An 8,342-nucleotide genomic window follows, 5' to 3' on the forward strand; every position below is an offset into this window, starting at 1 on the left:
AAACTGCAGCTGAGAGACAGAAATGTTATTATCTTATTTCTTTTTATATTTTTTACAGGTAAATGTTGAGAAATGAAAAACACTGACAGTTAGAGAAGACAAACATATTATTAAGTATTTAATATTAACATAAAAAGCTCGTCTGTCCATCAGTTTAAAGTGAATGAAGAGAAAAGTTTGCAGCTCAGTTATAAAGTTACTGTGATTATTTCTGACTACAGTAAATGTAATTTTTTTATGTCCCAACTTTCAGTTAGGAAATGATACGAGGTTAGAAGAGAGAAATGATTTTGTAGATAATAACATGAATCTGTAACATCCTGCAGTTCTATTATCATCTCTATTAACACATAAATACTGATTAGTTAATTAGATGACTAGTTTCAATTCAAATATGTAGTTTTGGTTCAGTTTACTTATGAGTTATTTGATGCTGAGACACAAAGAAATTAAAAAATTTAAAAATCTGAAAAGGGTTTGAACAGGAACCAGCAGTTTTCATCAATATATGTTTTATTTAACTATAACCATTTGTCAATTAAAACATTTTACTTGGAATGATCATTGTATGAGAGCATTCATCATTTTATATGTTCATAATGGAGGTTTATATTTCACATTTGTTGCTGGTTCGAACCGGATACAAAGTAGGGGCGATCGTAGGATCAGAACTTTAGAAATTAAATATCAAAAGCAACTTCGGCCCAGGAGCCATTTAGTTAATTTTATTTTTATGACCTGAGCCTAAAATCAAAAGTCTGAAAAATAAAGTGTAACAAAAACAAATCTTGAAGTAACAAACCATTTTAAGTTTTGATTTTGGATTCTCAAATGAATATCAAATGAACGAAAGATATACGGACCTACTACTACTACTAAAAATAATAATTAAAGCTGCAAGCAGCGATGATCGGGCCCAAGCTCCCCCACCAGGCCACGACTGAGCGAGACTTGCCACCATGCATCTTCTGAGTCAAATGGAAACAAACAGCGCCAAAATCGAAAATTCAATTCAAAATGGCCGACTTCCTGTTGGAGTGAGGGTATGGGTCCAAGAGACTTTTTTGAGAGTCTTTATATGATACATATATATACCAAGTTTTGTTCGTCTATATCAATCTGGAGGGAGGGGCTCAATTTCCTTAATCTTCTACGGGGTGCAGTACCCCCATTTGGCCAGCTGTTCCTGTTTAATGACAAAACATCAAAATTCCTCACATCGCCACGAAGCAACCAAATCACTAATCAGAAAGTTTTAGGAACTTTTCATCTCCAATGTCTCAAGATGTTTCTGACTGAATTTGAAGTCGGTCGGATTAAATCCCTAGGAGGAGTTCGTTAAAGTAGGAGGAGTGGACAGAACGAGAATAATAATAATCTCTACAGATACAATAGGGCCTTCGCACTGTATAGTGCTTGGGCCTTAATAATAACCTCCTTTACAATGAGCTTCACAGTTCATCCTGGCTGCTTCTCTTTCTGCTTATTACTCTGATAACGTCTTTAAAATATCGGTTTCATGGTTGATACAATTTGATAACCTGACATAAAACGAGTCATTTTAACCCTCACATATTGTTCATATTCTGACTCATAATTAGTCTCTACAATTCACATTGATAAATTATCCATCAGTCATTAATAAATGTTTGATTAATCTTATAGAAAAAAAAGTATAGATTCACAATAATTATTTTATGGTTCATTTTATAGATCACAAGATTTTTTAATTTTTTAATAAACACGGGTCAAACTTCTATGTTTGCATTTAAAAAAGGGCATCAGCTGCACAAAAATGAAAAATTTCATTTCCATTTTTGTAAACTGTCTCACTGAAATAAATATGTATGGTTGTTTTTTTCAGCTCTCAAATGTAAAAATGGGTGAAATTTGAGCCTGAACAGTATGTAAAGGTTAAAACATCCAAAAATATTTCAAGTCAGTATTTCTACGTGAGCTGAAGTCTGTCAGAGACCAGTTCCTTGTGCAGAACTGTGAGAATAATAAGTAGGATCCTAAATGTGACCTGAACACACCTCGACCCTGATCACTGATCGATTTTCAGTGTTTTTATTGAAGCTTCATGAAGTTCAATAATCGGGTCTGATCCACTTGTTTCACTGATGAAATAGTTTTCAGTGTTAGTCCTTTAATCTATTTCTTCTTATTTTAGAGCAATTAGTTAAATTTACTCACCGAATGAACTTTTTCTCACTGCGCCACAGATCCTCCACATAAATGAAAGAGAAAATGTTCACATGCAGTTGAATAGAGGTTAGTCTACGTGACTTTAACAGAGTAACATCTTCCCCTCACTGAACCACACGATGATTCTGTAAATTGTTCTTTTATCTTCACCTTTCCCGCCGTGAAGCAGTTATACTGAATTAAAAAATACATTTGACACCTCTGCACTTACACATCAAAATCTCACACTCTTTTCATGAGCACAATCCTTTTATTTATTAGTTGCACAAAATATCTATAAACACTATATTAACATTGTGACATAATCACTTTCCATAATGACTTTCCTAGTTACAGTAATGCAGACACTTTTATTCCTTTTATGTTGCTGCTTAAAACAGTTATAATATAAATGTGTCACAGAGCTTACTGTGTATAAAAGTAATAAAGGGTTATTACCCTTTTTAACACTAATTATGTCCATATATGGAGATAATATTTTTACATTCAGGCACTGAGGAAGCTTTTGGCAAAGCAGGTGTGTCATTTAGTCTAGTTGTTGTTCATCATAGTAATTAGTTGAATTTACTCACCGAATGAACTTTTTCTCACTGCGCCACAGATCCTCCACACAACTGAAAGAGAAAAGGTTCACATGCAGTTGACTAGAGGTTAGTCTACGTGACTTTAACAGAGTAACAACTTCCCCTCACTGAACCACACGATGCTTCTAGTAAATTGTTCTTTTATCTTCATCTTTTCCGACGTGAAGCAGTTTTACTGAATTTAAAAATATTTGACACCTCTGCACATACACATCAAAATCTCACACTCTTTTTTCATGGGCACAATCCCTTTATTTATTAGTTGCACAAAATATCCATAAACACTAAATTAACATTGTGACATAATCACTTTCCTAGTTACAGTAATGCAGACACGTTTATTTCTTTTATGTTGCTGCTTAAAACCAGTTATAATATAAATGTGTCACAGAGCTTACTGTGTATAAAAGTAATAAGGGGTTACTACACTTTTTAACACTGAGGAAGCTTTTGGCAAAACAGGTGCGTCCTTTAGCCTAGTTGTTGTTCATCATAATTTGTTGAATTTACTCAACGGATGAACTTTTTCTTTTCGCGCAACAGATCCTCCACACAACTGAAAGAGAAAATGTTCACATGCAGCTGAGTAGAGGTTAGTCTACGTGACATTAGCAGAGTAACAACTTCCTCTCACTGAACCACACGATGCTTCTCGTAAATTGTTCTTGTCTCAATCTTTCCTGCCGTGCAGCAGCACACAGATCCAAACATATATTTAAACTCCTGCACACTCACATCAAAATCTCACATACATTTTTATCTCATTAGCAAAATCAATTTATTATCGGTACAAAAATATCCATACATACTATATTATCATTATGACATAATCACTTTCCTAGTTGTAGCATACTATGTAATATAGATACTTTTAGTATTTTTATAACTTAAAGCCAGTTATAATATAAATATGTCACAGAGCTTATCACTCACTCAGTCTCAATCTTTATTTGTATAGCGCCAAATCACAACAAAAGTCAACTCAAGGCTCTTTACACATTGAGCAGGTTCTAAACCGAACTGCTCAGGTTTAATTTAAGCTTACTGGTCTTTGATAACGAATATATCTATTTGAAGATAAGCAATATCACATTAATAGGACACACTTATGTTAATTTATCATGTAAAACCAATATCTACTCTAAACAAAAAACAGTATCATATTATTGGATCACATCCCATCGAATCACACCAAATCAAATCGTATCAAATCCTACTGAATCAAATCAAATCATTACATTTTAAAATGCATTGTTCCTGAATCGGGTTGTACATGTATCTAGATACATGTACACTACAGCTCACTCTCACACACCCGCACGCGCACATGCACGTGCACTGCCCCAACACCGTTAGACTCGCACCCTGCCCCCCTACCAACTCATTCAATCCCAAACATGTCATTAAAGCGACTCTTACCTTTCTTGCATTTCACACAGCACTTTGTAAAAACTTGAATGGCAACAACCCCTCCTCCCTCCTATGTCCCACCCCCGCACTCCCAATCACATCATGATATGATTAGTCAGAGTTTTCACAGAACCACATGAGAATAGAATAATGATGAGTTTCTATGCCTGGTGGACCTCTCTAACATTTTAGAGTGGCATTACCTTATTAATAGCATTTTAACCTAAACAAAAAAATGTGTAAAAATGTAACAAAGTTAAAGGTAGCTTTAACTCACAGAGCATTTGACATTATAACAGAACGTTACTGCAGGGTCGCTACAATATTATACTGGAGACATGTATACCCCTAATACAGACAATAGTGACTGATTCCTATTGAGGACACACTGATCTACCTGTCAGATGCTCAGTAGGCCTACATAGTACAAGTCTGGCTGAGTTAATTATTGTACTTTACACACTGACAACTTTCTTGAACCTTGTTCTCTGAGGTTTGTTTCTTGCAGAATCTGCTCAGTGTCACATGACAGATGGAGTCTTTGCTGATTGACCTCACACAGTAGACCTACATGTGCAGACACACACCTGATCGTTTTCCTCTCCAACTGTCTGGGCGTACTGAAAAAGTATTTATAGAGAAAAATCTAAGACTTGTGATCACAGGGATGGTTGTAACAATTTCTTAAAAGCTGTTACAGCCATCTCCTCTTCTGTCAGCTACTGTTTAGCTGCTATAGCAACATGGTGGTTTGAAATGAGAATATAGTACTTACATTTTACCTAATAACTTACTCTCTGATCTAATACAAGTTACATAATACAAACTTAAACAGTGTCAGTAATAATCAAAATATAGACCTGGTCCAAAAAAATACTTTCTTACCTGAAAAAGTGGGTTCTTATTGTCTTCCCTTATTGGTGAAAGTGAGAACTGTTACAACCGTCCTCAGTCTTCCTACATCCCTGTAAATCCTCCCAAACAGTGTTCTTATCTTCTCCACAGACAGACAAGTGAAAATCTAGTTATTTTCTGGCTTTGGTTGAATCTCTGTTTCAGTTACTTATTTGAAAATGGAAACAGGTTTGGGAAAACAGGTGGAACAGAAATAATGCATTTGTTTATCCTCTTATCAAACAAGTTGAACACAGCTTGGATGCAGAGTAAAGGCCAACTTACACCTGGAGGCAGCAAAGTACTTATTCTGCCAGAAAATAGAGTTCATGAGTTGAGTTGGTGGTCCTTCAATGTGGACCAGGACTCATTTAGTTTACACTGTTAAATCAATGTGCTCACAAGCGACCCAGATCATGTGGTTCAGACCACATTGGTGGAGGTGACATTGAGTATTCATTCATATTTAATATCTTTTTACATTGTATTTGATGTACTATCTTTTGTATTGCTGTATGTGTTTTATAGCCTTGGTGGTTCATGGTTTCAATGGCTGCAGCAGGGAGAGTTAGCCCAAGACAAATTTCCCACCTGTTGGGACAATAATCCAACCTGAACCACCTTAAAGTATTTCACACTCTCAGTAATACAAGCATCAACAGAACATGAGATGAAAACAGTCTATTAGAGTCAGATACAATCAGATCTGCAGGAGAGAAGCTGGAAAACAGACTTCACCTCACTCGTTGATGTTAGAGCTCCACCTGCTGGACACAACAGTGTAAAACACACAGAGAGGTTCAGTGGTTCATAAAGGATCCCTTGTGACGGCCCTAGACCTTAACAGTAACTGTGTTGATCTTCCTCTGCTTCCCATTTTTCTGCCTTTGCTTCCCTCTTTCCAGATTTCCTGGATGGTCTGGCTCCTCCCACGTCATTATGGGATTGCTGTCACCTGTTTGGAGCCTTTATAAGCTGAGTGACTCCAGGATGGATTTGACATTTTATTTTGAAATCAAATTCAACACATGGCTTTGGTCTCAATATCTGAAATGTAATTCTTACAGTAAATATTAATTTTAATGAATTCTTATGAATCATCAACGTTTTTCTAGGGTTACACCATGAGACATATTAACTGAGCAAACCTGACTAAATCTAAAAAACATCAGTTTATGAGTAATTGTTAAGAGCTTCTAACTTTGTCAGGCAGCAGTTGTGATCATCAGGATCTTTCTCTGTAAAACCACTTCCTGTTATATGACCTTCTTCACAACTTTAACAAAACAGCTTTTTAAATGGTGGTTACACTTTGAGACACTTCATGTGGTTCCTGATCTCCATGATTCTCCAAATTAAATGTAATATTTAGAACAATAGTATTCCATTAGCTTTATTTAATATAAAAGTTATAATGTAAGATCATGCCAAACTAGTTGATATGGTGTTAGGTAGGAAGGTAGGAAGGAAGGAAGGAAGGAAGGAAGGATGTAAGATCATGCCAAACTAGTTGATATGGTGTTAGGTAGGAAGGAAGGAAGGAAGGAAGGAAGGAAGGAAGGAAGGATGTAAGATCATGCCAAACTAGTTGATATGGTGTTAGGTAGGAAGGAAGGAAGGAAGGAAGGAAGGAAGGATGTAAGATCATGCCAAACTAGTTGATATGGTGTTAGGTAGGAAGGAAGGAAGGAAGGAAGGAAGGAAGGAAGGAAGGAAGGAAGGAAGGAAGGAAGGTGTTTTATTGACTATTTACTGTTTTTAAGCAAGTTGAATTATTTGGTACAAAGTTTTTATGGTTACACCACTTAGACATTTTTGCCATAATCCTCTAATATATTCTCTCTAAATGGATTAAAAGCAGAAATTTGATGCTGGGTCCACAAAAAAAGAAAGTGTGAAGTTATTCATACGTTTATTTTCACATTTTAATCCTTTAAATTTAAACTAAACCACATGGACACATAAAAAGTAGCGTCACATCATTGACCCATATATTGGTATAAAACACAGAACAATCACTCTCAGTAGAAATAATAAATATATACATAAGCATGGAGCATAATATATATGGAGCTAGTTACTGTAAGTGTGTGACACAGAGAGGCGAGGAGGCACGACTGAAGGAAAAGACGTTATTTATTGGGGAAATTAACTTCAACCAATAACCTTTTAAGTCTTTGATTCATTTTATATAGAATATCCCAGAATTGTACAGTTTAATTAAAAATATAAAATCCCTTTCTCTCTTTTATTGAGTTTAACCCTTAAACAGACAGGAGTGGAAAATTAGATGTAAAAAATCCTTACTAGTTATGTCATTTGCACCTAAAGTAAGGAAGGAAGGAAGGAAGGAAAGGAGGGAAGAACGAAGGAAAGAAGGGAGGAAGGAAGGGAAGGAAGGGAGGAAGAAGGAAGGAAAGGAAGGAGGGAGGAAGGACGTAAGGTAGGAAGGAAAGGAGGGAAGAAGGAAGGAAAGGAGGGAGGAAGGGAAGGAAGGGAAGGAAGGGAGGAAGAAGGAAGGAAAGGAAGAAGGGAGGAAGAAGGAAGGAAAGGAGGGAGGGAGGAAGGGAGGGAGGAAGGAAGGAAGGAAGGAAGGATGGATAAAAGAAAGGAAGGAAGGAAGGGTTGGAAAAAAGGAAGGAAGTAAGGGAGGAAAGAAGGAACAGTCAAAACAGAAGGGGTCAATTTGACCCGGGAGGACGACAGGAAGTTTAAAGAGTCTGTATCTCCTGGTGCACGTTGCCTGTTTAAGGGTTAAAATAAATTAAATGATCTCCATACAGTGTAACAATGGGATTGATTTCCCTCAATAGTCCTCAAAGTCCTGCTCATCAATTCAATGAAAGTATGAATTAAATGTTTGTTAGAATGATCTGATCTTAAATCTTCAATACTCTTTGTTTCTGGTTTCCCTCATTGTGGGTTCTTAAAGGTCTTTGGAGGTTTTAGTTTGTGAAGCAAGACTCAGGATCAGTCACTAACCAACAGTTCATTCTACATTTGCTTCCAACTCTTTATGTTTAAACCATGACTAACTTTCTTTCTTTCTTTCTCTTTGTTTTCTATTGTTTTCCTTTTCTGTCTTTGTAATTGTCTCAATGTCTCCCTCAATGATCTCTGGGGTATACAGTAAATAAAGGTTACTACCAGGGGCGATACTACAGGATCAGAACTTTAGGGGGGCTCAGCTCCTAATGACAACTTGACATTTAACACCCTGCAAGTGTTTCGAACAGAATATTGAGA

The sequence above is a fragment of the Scomber japonicus genome, chromosome 9 (assembly GCF_027409825.1).
Source record: "Scomber japonicus isolate fScoJap1 chromosome 9, fScoJap1.pri, whole genome shotgun sequence".
NCBI lineage: Eukaryota > Metazoa > Chordata > Actinopteri > Scombriformes > Scombridae > Scomber > Scomber japonicus.